The sequence below is a fragment of the Filicampus tigris genome, chromosome 5, assembly GCF_054856515.1.
Source record: "Filicampus tigris isolate MCC_2025a chromosome 5, RoL_Ftig_1.0, whole genome shotgun sequence".
Taxonomy (NCBI): Eukaryota; Metazoa; Chordata; class Actinopteri; order Syngnathiformes; family Syngnathidae; genus Filicampus; species Filicampus tigris.
The window spans coordinates 12,912,649-12,925,208 of record NC_141221.1 but is presented as its reverse complement, the minus strand read 5'-3'; the positions used below and the strand labels follow the sequence as shown (position 1 = coordinate 12,925,208).

Genomic DNA, 12,560 nt, shown 5'->3' with positions numbered 1-12,560 from the left:
TAATCTTTGCTGGACTGCGCAGTAAAATTGTCTTTTTGTAGGTTTTGCTGTTTGAATTAAACTACTAGTATTTTGTTTCGCGTTTGTAATAAACATTGGCACACGAAAAGATCAAATAAGCAATCTATGTTATGGAATATCCCCACGATTACTGTAAGGTTTGCACTTAGTTATCAGTACAACAGTACATGACTTCTTATTATTTTGTTTTTATTTTTATTTTTGGAATTTATAACACTTTGCAGTTCACTATATGTCATTGACCCTGAAGTCCGTTTGCACAAAACGTGCATTTATTTAAGAGCGTGCCAGCTCTTGAACATAGGCTACGTTTGAAACGTCGCCACTGAACACCCCGCCAGAGTTTCCGTACAACGCAATTTGCATAAACAGGAGTCATTTATGAATAATGAATACACATGCGTTCAGCGGGAACCGCTCATTTGCATATCAGCACAGCTATGGTTTGATTTCCTGGCTTGGTGTTGTTGCCCTTAACAGCCCTGCGAGCCTGCATAAACCACAAGTAAGGAATTATAGAGCTTGAACAGGTACGAGTTATGGTATGGTAAAACATGTCTTAAATTATCAAAACAGTCTGCAGTGTGTGCGTGTGCGCGCGTATGCGCGTGTGAGTGTGCGCTCGCGTGTGGGTGTGCGTGTGTGTGCGTGTGCGCAAGGGCATATTTAGTTATTTCGAGGGCCTAAGGCAAACCCAGTCAATGGGCCCACCACAGTTGTGCTCTGCTAATATTTTAAATCCACCCATGCATCCAAATGATTGTTTATCATGTCAACTTGTATTTAAAAAAAAAGTCCTTAAAGTCATTCTTGATGGTTATCTAACCACAGTAATATTAGTAATTTTTCGTGAAGGATGAAGTTGTATATATTCCTGCAAATTATGCTGTATTGTGTCCACTTGTGTTGATGCACCATTTGTGTTCAAATAGCCATTGCTTAAAGCAACATACTGTAGATGCTATTCGTTAGCCCATCTATGGTGTTTCCTGTTATGGTTAGCGTTAAGATAGCATATTTAAAGGCAAAGTTACAGTGTTTGGTTGTTTTAAGTACACAACATGCATTTCTCTTTATTGTATGTTTAGTATGTCAGTAAGCTTTAATTAAACAACTTGAAGGCTTTTTATTGAAGATTTGTTCTCGATGCCAAACGGCTGCTTGTTGTGAAGTGAGCTGAGTTGAGTAGTAAGAAGATGAGGTAGCCTGCTGCATGAGAAGGAAGGGGGTTGCACTCAAAACAATCATGATAAATTAAAATTTTTTAGTGTGTAAATGAAGACTGAAACCATAATTATTGCTTTAAATCAAAGAAAAAAAATATTAATCCGTTTTTATGAGACATTTGGGGAGGGACCCTGGAAATCTCGGGGGCCCACGCAACTGTCTGTTTTTGCTTGATGGCAAGTCTGTCTTATGTGCTTGCGTGTGTGTGCGTGTGTGTTTTATACTCTTGCCAGTGTTTTATGGGAAACAGTGTGATTGCAGGTCATCACTTTGCAAGACACAGGCATATTTAAACCCTATCTCAGCACTCCTAAAATACCACAGGTGATAAATGTAGTTATGATGTACTATATTTTATGATTATCACTATATAATATTATCCTCAAACCCAGTCTTAGAACCTATCAGGGGCCATTTCGGTTGTTATAAAGTCCTCTTCGGGCCATACGAAATGAATGGAGGAAAAAAGAAGATTGAACCAATATTTATTGTTAATATTATATAGTACATTATGAGTGTTTGTAGGTTAAATGTTTTGGGGCCTTTTAGAGCAGTTTGTCTGTTGTTTAATTTGTTTTCAGAAGACATGGTTCTCCACTGTCTTAGTAGCTCGCTTCTGTAGCTCATTCCAATCCATTTTAACCTTTATATTGTGTTGGGGTCAAAATTGACCTGGTTTTTTTTTTTTTTTTTCAGTCATTTTCAGTCGGCAGAAATGACAAAATGGCCGCCCCCTGCAATGGCTAAAAAACGGGTGGATTTTGCTACTCAAATTATATTTTACGAACGCAATATTAATCAGAATGCCGTGTTACAACTAGTGGGCCTGCTGGGAACATATTCTTGAAAAAAATGTGTTTGGGTTGATTTCCATTTTAAGGACGGTTATTTTGTGAAACTATTAATTGGAAGTTAAAATTGTGTTTTGGGGTCTGAGAATCCCTTGAGTTGCCATTATAGATTTGCCCTGCTGTCATATTCTTGATTTTAGTGCCTGTCTAATTAAGTTAGCCTCCACCTTGAAGCGTGTCTTTGCTCGCATATGACAAACCTTTTCATGCACAAAATGTGAAAAGATTGCAATTTACAGACACAATGTCACCTGAAATCCAAGCACTGACTGATAGATGGGTACATTGTCACCTTGGCCGTACACATCTCGGTGGATGAAGGCTGATACAATAATTATCCCCACGTGTATGAAGCCACTCTCTCTTGTGTAAAAGGAAACCATTTGGAAATAACCTTGGCAGCCATGCAAATGATTTCTCTGACCAATGACCTCACTAAATTTCATTTGATGGTCTTCATTTTTGTTAAGCAGCTCAGCTTCACGCGCCAACAAATACAATTAAAGCCTGATTCTAAATCCCCCAATGTGCATATTAATTATGCTTCCCTCCATTACAACATGCAATCCTCCCCCCCACCGCCCTGTTTTGTACAGCCGTTACCATGGCAACCGGTACTTGATGTCAGAGCTACCTCCAAGGACACTCGTACAGGCACTGGGTCATGTGCACCGAAGCTGGGCATCAACACCAAGATGGCCACCAACCCCCCGCCCTCTCATACAGTATATTTTGCCGCATGGGGGAGTGTGTGTTTGAGCTTGAAACAAAGCAGGAAGCGCATGTTGATTTGATACGTGTGGTGTAGGTGAAGCCCCTTGGAGAGCCACAGGTTTGTGAAAAGAAATTAGAAATTGGTTTGAATGCGTCCCTACATTTGCTTTCCTCTGGTTGGCATTGTTTTTTTCCTCCCTTCCCCCTCCCCTGCAGACACTTAACGCACCCCCGCTGCCTCACCCCCACTCCCTCTCTAATTGAGCTTTGTGTCTACCTCCATCTCTATTCAAACACAGCCTCATTTGCATACCACTGCCACACCACGGACAGCTCCCCAGCTGTACAGTAGAGAACTAAATGAGGAACACAGACCCACTTTATGTGAAGTGAATACTAAGCAGCCGACGCATCCTGTCAATGTTTCCGGAAAATACAACAAGCGCCTGAAAAATGAGCGGGAAAACCAAATCAATGCATTCACACCGAGCCACCTGAAAAGACAGACACAGTTTACTGACTGTGCCAAAACTGTTTGTTTTATAAATTCATGTGAAGGAGTCATAGAATTTGTGTTGTGCAAACAGCAATTCGAGGAATGATACTTTACGGTTGCTCTGTCCCCAGTCACAATTCCATTTAATCACTTTGATGAAATGTAAAAACTGCAAAATCTAATCCATATCTATCTATCTATCTATCTATCTATCTATCTATCTATCTATCTATCTATCTATCTATCTATCTATCTATCTATCTATATATATATATATATATATATATATATATATATATATATATATATATATAATAGAAGTTCAGAACATTCAGAGGGATTGTTTGCTCCCTTTCAAAATCTATTAAAAAAAATAAAAAAATCAATGATGAATTAAGGATCATGACTTTTGCATGTAGTTTATTAATGATCATTCCTTGAAATGCGGAAATGCAGAGCTTTTTTTTTTTTTTTCCTGTGAACACTCCTTCATAAAGACTTACTGGTTGAGGCACATATAACGAGGAGAAATAATGCAGTGCAAGCTAATTATCTGCTAGCCTGCATTTTTAACGGGCACAATTAGAGAACAAATACCCATAAAAAACATCACTTAAACTTAATCCACACTAGCATTAGCACTTTACTAACTGACCAATTTAGATCAGTATTGAAGTATTGTCCAGTCTAAATAAATATGCTTTTTTAATGTACAGTGTCACACTTTGTCTGAGCCACAACGATGATGTTAGAAAAGTGTAGCCAGAGGTGCTAAGATTATTTTTAGGAGGCAACATCTGCACACGTGTTACACAATGGGTAGTCGTTGTTACTTACTCGGATTCATCCGTGTATACTGGAATAACACGCTTGTCGCATACAACATAGGTCAAATACTACAAGCTGTCTTCCATCTTGCGTGTCGAGGCCCAACCTCGACCGACTCCAGCAAGCTCGGCCAACAGAGAGGACTTGTTTACCATTTGGGAATTTCACTGACGTTTTGCATGAGTGCACCGAGACACAATTACCATACATTTTTGATGAATTCTAAACACACTTGACAACAAAACCTTGATGGCAACCTTTTAAAAAAACACTTTAGGCAAACTGGTGGACATTTATGACATTTCCTCTCATTTTAAGTTTTGTGTAGAACGTCGTGGCTGTTGCACTTTATGTGGGAAAGAAATATGATGAAATGGGACTCACATGGTAACGATTTGAAATCTGGGTAATTAATGCTCATTTGTAAATGGTTGCCAGTATTTAGATGAGTCTTTATGGATGAAAAGAAATGGGTGGGATCAAACTTCATATGCTTGCAAGCGCTTGAGTGAACAAATACGGTAAATGCTAAAGTCGGAACATTTGAGTGAAATGGGTGCGCACGGCCCACTTTTCCTCATTGTGTACATTAATTTTGTGAACCGTCTGAAAGACCCTGCAAAGAGTGTGTCTGTGTGTGTGTACGTGTGTGTGCTTGGATGTGAAATTTTGTACAGTATGCTGTATGTATGCAATGGACCTATTTTGGGCTTTAAATAATTCAGTGCACCTTATGTTTATAGTAACATTCATTTCACATTTTGATTAAATACTCAGTCATTAGGTTAAAAAAATAAGGTTGTATATAATTTTGTATGAATTATTCTTTGTCATCTGACATTCGATACATTAATATGTTGCAACTTTTGTTGGTTTGTCACATTTTGCGGCAAAGAATAACCTTTTACAGGACAATTAAGCATCAACATTAATGGTAATAATAATAACCTAAAGTAAATATAAAGAAGAGAAATTATTCTGGTTTATCATTATTACTAATATTATTTAAAAAAAAGTGGTCATGTATTTGCTTTTTACTTATTAATATTCTGGGGTTCAAATATCCAATAGTGCCAAGTAAAGGTTAACCATGGTGTACATTTTGTATGCACTCTATTCTAGTTAGTGAGCTACATGCTTGAATATAGAAGAATTAGGTGTTAAAAAACAGGGAATGGGGCCTGCTTGATCAAGGCTGGTTGCTTAGCAACCCAAATCATTTTTTCAGACCCCTCGGAAAAAAAAAAAAACCTCAGAGATTTAATAATCAGGTTGTGGGCATTAAAATGCAAAGCAGGCTGTCTGGCTGCACCTGAAGGACAGCAGGAATTAGATGGGGGTAATTTTGCTTCTTACAGGTGAATAGCTGACCTTCCCCAGCAAGTGGCTGTCAAAATCACACTCCAGCGCCACAAATTAGACAAGAGAGATTTTTTAAATATGTATTCTTTTCAGTGGATAAAATGAAATAGACATTTTTCTTTCCAGCAGAAATTTGTTTTTGTTTTTTTTTAACCGTCAATAATAATAATTCCTAAGCATGAAACCAAATATGGCAGCACACACTGCATTTGTGTTCTGATGCTTTTATTGTGTTGCTGCTCTAATTCTTGTGTAATCTCTGGCACCCTGCCACCTTTTGTTGTCCTAATTGTCGCCATCCCCCTCTTGTCCGGGCACATTCTTGTAAGTGCGTGAGCTCTTCTTGGGCCTCCTGTGGACGCCCCACAAAAAGGCCTGTCAGGTGGTCGCGGCCATTAGCCGCACTGCTCTTCATTGTGTCGGACAAATGTGATGTTTAAAGCACATTCATCATTCCAAAACACTCTCTGTGCGTGCCATGCAAATGACATGCATTTAAAAATCCTGAAATGTCACGAGCATTAAAATGAGAATGAAGCAAAAGATGCCACATAAGTTATCGAATGAGTTAGATGTAATTTTGTATATTTGAATGATTCTGCCATGAAATTAACATTAGGAATTATTCGAGTGATCCTGTGTTCAATTTGCAACACAGAATGATCATCCTAAGTAGCCAACCCCCCCCCCCCCCGTTCTTAAAACCATTATTGTATTTGCTTTAAGTCCACACCTGCGTTAAAATATGTTCCCTGGTGGTGCTAAGACAAGTAATATTAACTTATCAAATAAGACGTATTCAAGTTAAACAGTATTTGTAAATTTCACCTGATGATTAATTTTGAGCAGTACTATATGAATTTTCATTTTGTTTCAATTTCTTTTGGAGGGGTCAATTTAACAGACTCTGCACGCACACTCCCAAATGTACGCTAGCACTCACACACGCCTCCACACACGCACACGCACACGCACACGCACACACATACAAATGAACTACTCTCGCTCTTCACTAGATGGGGTAAGAACATCATTCTATAGGCTTTGGAACTGAGCTTTTTTTTCCCCTAGCCTAGACCTTCTTAATTCATGGATTACAATCATTCTTGAAAATCATGCACAATGACTGACACGAAGGAGATCAATGAATTAAAAATATTATTGATTTTAGAAAATGCAGTACGTATATGTTTCATGTAAATGTAGAGCAGCATAGCAATTTTTTTTTCAAGCAATCAAGCGTAAAATTTTCCTTTTTCTTCTTCTTGTTATAATAATAATAATAATATAATAATAATAATAATTATTATTATTATTATTATAAGTCAAAGTAAGTCAAATTTATGTAATGTAAAAATAGCATAGCCGCTGTATCATTTTTTGTTTGTTACATCGCAAGCTAAAAAATACTTCATCGAAAATAATTGTTAGCAATCAATTATCATGGATTATTGTGATTTTTGAAAAACATTCAATTTTAAAATAAGCTTTACACACTGTGTAGCAAATAGCATAGCTAATGTCACGTTCCAATTGTGGCTAGAATAAGAGTGCCTCTGCTGGTTGCAGCCAAGTACTGCACTGAAATGACTACAATCGAGCACTTCCATGGTAAGTGGAACCTCTAAAAATTACTTCCAAACTTAAATCTCCCTGCCACACAATATTCTGAGTGTGTTATTTAAACGTCTGTAGACTTCTTTGTGGTTAATTTCGTTCTTAATAATGTTTGGACTTGCGCCATTCCTCTCCAAGTAGCAAATCATTAGCTCATGGCCGTGTTGTGGCTCGCCCTTGTTGGCCACCGCCCGGCTCCTCGGAGCATCTGAATTGGCCTGGGAAAGAGACGGCCGAGGCTTAACCGGCCAAACTGTGGAGATGACAAGGAACTCCTTGATGAGCCCAAAGGCTGACTGAGCCGAGCCACACTTTGCCCGTGTTCTTTATTCATTCCCCCTTGTCCTTTTCTCCCAGAAAGAGAGCCAATAGGGCCCAGCAGGTGAATGTAAAGAAACGCGAGAGGACTCCCCCCGGATCGGCCTTTCAGCGCCAGACAATAGGCCGGCCCACCTCTTGTACAGCTGCATTAGAAGGCTGATTAAAGCTCTTCCTGTGAGCCATTGATTGAGAATGCAAAGCTAAAACCAACAAAACCCCAAACTGCTGCCGTCTGATAATGACGGAGTCCCACCTACAAAGCGCAGGCTTCAAATGATTAGTGGGGCTTTGTTTTCTTAGTAGCCTAGCGAGAGTGCGTGTGCGCGCGCGCGTGTGTGTGTTTGAAGACGAAGGAGTGGTTGTCTTACCATAGCAGGAGGTCTTCAAAGAGATAGCTCCAATTAATCACGGCCTCGCTCAAAATGTGTAATATCCTCGCTTTACTCTCAAGGCTTTCCATTCCAATTAGCAGAGACAAGCACGCGTGTTCGTCTTTGTTAAGTCGTTGCGATATGTTATGTAAAATCTTATTACGTAAACTCTCACCGGCCACTTTCTCAGGTACGCCCAATAGAATCGATTGATATAGAATAGAAAGACTTTATTGTCATTGGATGGGCAGACAGTTAGAAAGTAAAAGTGTGTGTGTGTGTGTGGTTTTTTTTTCCCTTTTCGATTCTTTTTTTTTTTATCAAGACATAACGAACGGAGCGCTTATTTTGCTCGTCTCAAAAGCTCCACGACAAAAACCTTGCTACTTAATTTGTTATGCAGTATTACTATAAAGCTAAATGGTATGGTTTGTATTTTGATGACAGATATTTGTGAGGTGAGGGTGGCCGTGAGCGCACGTCAAATAACTGACACCGGGTAAGTCACGACTTTGATCTCACATTGGTTGTGTTTCCTCGGGTTGGGTAGTTTCTTGTATTGCAAGAAGAGATGGCCATTTTTTTTTCATCATCTTTCATATTTAGCATGCAATGTAAGACTGTCAAGTCAGAAGGGCTGTTTTAATCAATGTGAAGAAGAGTTTACATTGTAAACTCCCTCTTAACTCATTCACTGCCGGACCTTTTCAGACCCTCTTTTACCCTAACGTTTGAAAAAAAAATGGAAAAATATATAAATAAATTCCTGGGATTGAACGGCTGGACTGTGAAAAGACAAGTAAATTCGTCAATGGCAGTGAATGAGTTAAAAAAAACATTGGAAGCTTTCAAAAATATTGCAGTGCGATTGTGCCGCTCTGCAAATTAAATATAAACAATCAATAAAAGTGAGCATTACGATTTTTAATACAATATTAATAATTTGATTTTTTTTAATCATCTTGTAATTGTGAAACGTTTGAAATACCGTCTCAAATGTTGCGGCCACTGACCGCATATAAAATTAGCTACTCAAATGTGTTTTTTAAATTCATATTATATTTACTGTGACAACCATGAGAAAAACGAGGGGGTGCATTTTTTTGATTCATGACATCACAGTTGGGCGGGCGCCTGTGATGTACAGTCACTTTCACACGGTGATTATTACATTCAGCTTTTAAAATATGGATTTTTAAACACTTCGATCATTGTTATGTTAACGGGCCTTTCTGCATGTTAATCCCTTTATGAAGGAACGCTATAGAGGGACGCATGAAGATGCAGGGGAAAGATTTGTGGACGAGAAGCGGAGAATACTTAAACAGTCGGGGCGTGTGCGTGTGTGTCAGCAAGACAGAGAGTTCTCGGAGGATTCATAAATATTGCATTTCTTTTGGGGATGAATGTGTGACACGTTTTCATGTTTCCGCAACAAATTTCACTGTCGCAGCTCCGCTTTTGTCAGTCATCTTCCAAACGGCTCATCCTGACAATTATCCCAGAGAAACTCCTGTGTACAAAAATAAAATGAAAACACACCCTATTTTGTGTGTGCCTCGTCGTACTCAACCTGTTCTTCCCGTTGTACACACTTTATTTGATTCCACCCTCGTAGATCTCATCAGTTCCCGTGCAAAAATGACTTTTGTAACATGTTTGTGTCACAGATGTTTTGCAGATTTGTAAATGTTTGGTTGTTGAGGCTTTGCAGTTTTGCACATCAGTTAGTTTACATCATGAATTAGGAATCGGGAGTTGGATTTTTTTGGCCAAGTAACAATGTCTCAACTGACATTTTTAATGAACCATTTGCAGCACTATTTGACAGCAATGGAAAATAACCTATGTAATTTTCTCACCTTGGAATTTGATGACTTTTCCTAAAGTGATTCAAAATAAACAATAAAATATTTAAAAATGTTCTTTTGTTCAGGTTCGACAAAATGTGTGCATTCTTAGGATGACCCATGTCTACTAATATGAATTTTAGATTTAATCAAGGAAAATTGGGCTGCTTTAAACTGTGAAACTATTCATGTGTGTATTTTTTTTATTTTATGGGACACTGATAACATCGCTTAACTCATTGACTGCCATTGATGTATATATTTGTCTTTTCACTGTCCATCGATTCAGTCCCAGGAAGGTATTTGTATTTTTTTCAAATTTTTTTTTCAAACGTTAGAGTAAAAGAGGGTCTGAAAATGTCTGGCAGTGAATGAGTTAAGAGGGCGCTTGGAACAGCCGCGAGAACTGTCTTGGTTTCCACCACATTTTCATAGATTACCCCAGAGAGATGCTACCATTGAAATTTGAAGGGTCATGGGGAAATCTCGCAACAGTGAAAGAGAAAAACAACATAAGAATAAATAGTACATACTAAATAGTAGATTTGTTTTAAATCCCAAAATGTGTGGTGTAAAACGCAAAAAATATATTTTCCCTTTTCTCTGAATCCTTGGGTAAGCTTTAATCATCCGTTCATTAGCGTCAGTCATTTTTCAATCATCTGTATTTCATTAATTGATATAATTATTATGAGGCTATTATGGGTCCATGTCAAAATTGACTCAGAGCAGTATGTAAAGGTGGGTGAGAACATCAAACATTTCATGCCTAATTTCCACGATATCGTATTTCTCAAACACATTACTGGCGTCAACGTCAAACGACGCTTGTTTTGCTCCCTTTCTGTGGCATCCCAGTGTAGCACACAAAGCCTGAGTCGTTATTTTGGATTCCAACCAAGCCACCAGAACTGGATTGAAAAGAAACAAAATATAACAAAGAATTCTGTATACTCCTTCAAATAAACTCCCGGTACTCTCTGGCGTTGAGTAAATGGCCGCCTCAGCCGCTGTTTGAGGAAATGGGTTAATTAAGACATTACCTCACACGTTTAGGAATACGGATGAGTCAAGTGGAGCGAGAGAGACAGACAAGAAGTCGCTCTACAATGGCGTTCAGCATTGCACTACAGTGAAGGCCCATCGCAATCACACGCCACACGTTTATCGGAACAGAGTTTGCATCGAGTGGTTTTCGACACACACAGATATCCGCCTACAGCCACCTTTTCAGCCTTTTTTAACTCGGTGCACCTCATCCTCCCACTCCACTGTTATTAGCCTTCGACACTCAGACTGACTGACTCCACCTCCCAGCATGCATATGAGTCACAAGGACCTTCGTTCTCACTTCTTGTTCAAGAGTGTAATTGTTTCATGTGGACGCTGTGCATCAGTTCACTGCTCGGAATTCAGGAAAATTGAGCAGGGAAAGACATCAATATGTTTTGGGCAAAGGGAATTTATTAGAGAGTCTTTGGAGACGACATTTATTGAGTGCGTCACGAAGCGCGGAGCGTGAGAGTTTTGTCTTTATACAGTACAACATTTAAGTTTGAATGCAATCGGTTTCGGGATGACAGACACTGTTTCCCGTAGGAAATAATGGAAACAGAAATAATATACGGCAAATTCTCCCCACCGTAAAATCTGTTCAATTTGGATGGTGAATGCTGGTTGTCCTTTTGGAAAAAGTGCTGTAACAGTGGCCTGCAGTATTTGTCATGAAAATTTGTTGACATTTTCCTCCCGGTTCTCCAACGTCCACCCAGAGTCCAAAAAAACCTTCATGTGAGGTTCTTTGAATGGATGTGAGTGTGTATGCTTGTTTGTTTACCTGTGCCCTGGCTTGTGACCAGTCCAGGGTGTACCCCGCTTCTCACCTGAAGTTAGATGAATCACCCACAAACCTAATGAGGACAAGCCATAACGTAAATGGATGGATGCATCTTGTTTTATTGTTACTGGTTATACAGTGGTCTGGTTCAATGTTATTATGTAGTTAATGAAGGTTATTATATAATTAATGAATGAAAATAAAAATGTGACTTTTTGTTTTTAAGATAACTAACTCAAACTGTAATTTACATTCACAAAACGAACTAAAAGTAACTACCGGTAACTAGTGAACATTTCTCTCATTTTAGTCTTTGTCAATTAATTTCATTCATGAGATTTTGGGATTTTCATCTGTCTTTATCTATCAGTCTGTCTGTCTTTATATACTAACTTTCAACTGGAAAAAAATAATAATCGCGATTTTTTGGGATTATCGAAATCACGATAAACAAAAATGATTACTTGTCGATTTTAAAACTCAGTTGTTGTTATCCTTTCGGCTTTTCCCCTCAGGGGTCGCAAGAGCGAATCAAGTGCACGCTCGATTCACATCATTGATTTGGCCAAGTAGTTTACGCCGGATATGATTTTAAAACTCTGTATTTATTCAATTACCAAGGCTGAACTTCTCAAAAGTACCACCACAGCCTCATGCCCATTCATCCCTGCATGTTGAACACAATTTTAAACACTCCTGTTCTTTTTGTCAAGTACAAAATGACCTTGTAAATATCATGTGAAATTCAAGCCACTTGCATTTTCATTCTGCTGCAGCCACACCTTTGCTGCATTGCATCTTTGCACACATTCAAACCGTGAATAAGCATCTCCCTTATTTCCGTCACGTTTATTTTATCTTATATTGTTCTGTTTTTATTTTCACAAGTCTTGGGACCTCGGGTATCATATTTCATGTCATATCATGTGGAAATGTGTCTTGGTTTGACAATAAAAATTCCTTGAATACGTGAAAAGTTCATTTTAAAATATAACTTGAAAGAACAACCATAAAATAAATGACTAAAAAGTAAAACAATAATAAACCCTGTATACGCTCTCAATA

General features: G+C 38.5%; 1 long non-coding RNA gene across 1 annotated transcript in view; it reads left to right on the top strand.

Moving 5' to 3' along the window:
• Positions 1-410: 410 nt before the first annotated feature.
• LOC147147331 (uncharacterized) overlaps positions 411-12,560 on the top strand; it is a 30,628-nt gene continuing 18,478 nt past the window's right edge. The window contains exon 1 of the long non-coding RNA XR_015086948.1: positions 411-551. This is a non-coding gene — a long non-coding RNA (uncharacterized LOC147147331). The remainder of the gene's footprint in view (positions 552-12,560) is intronic.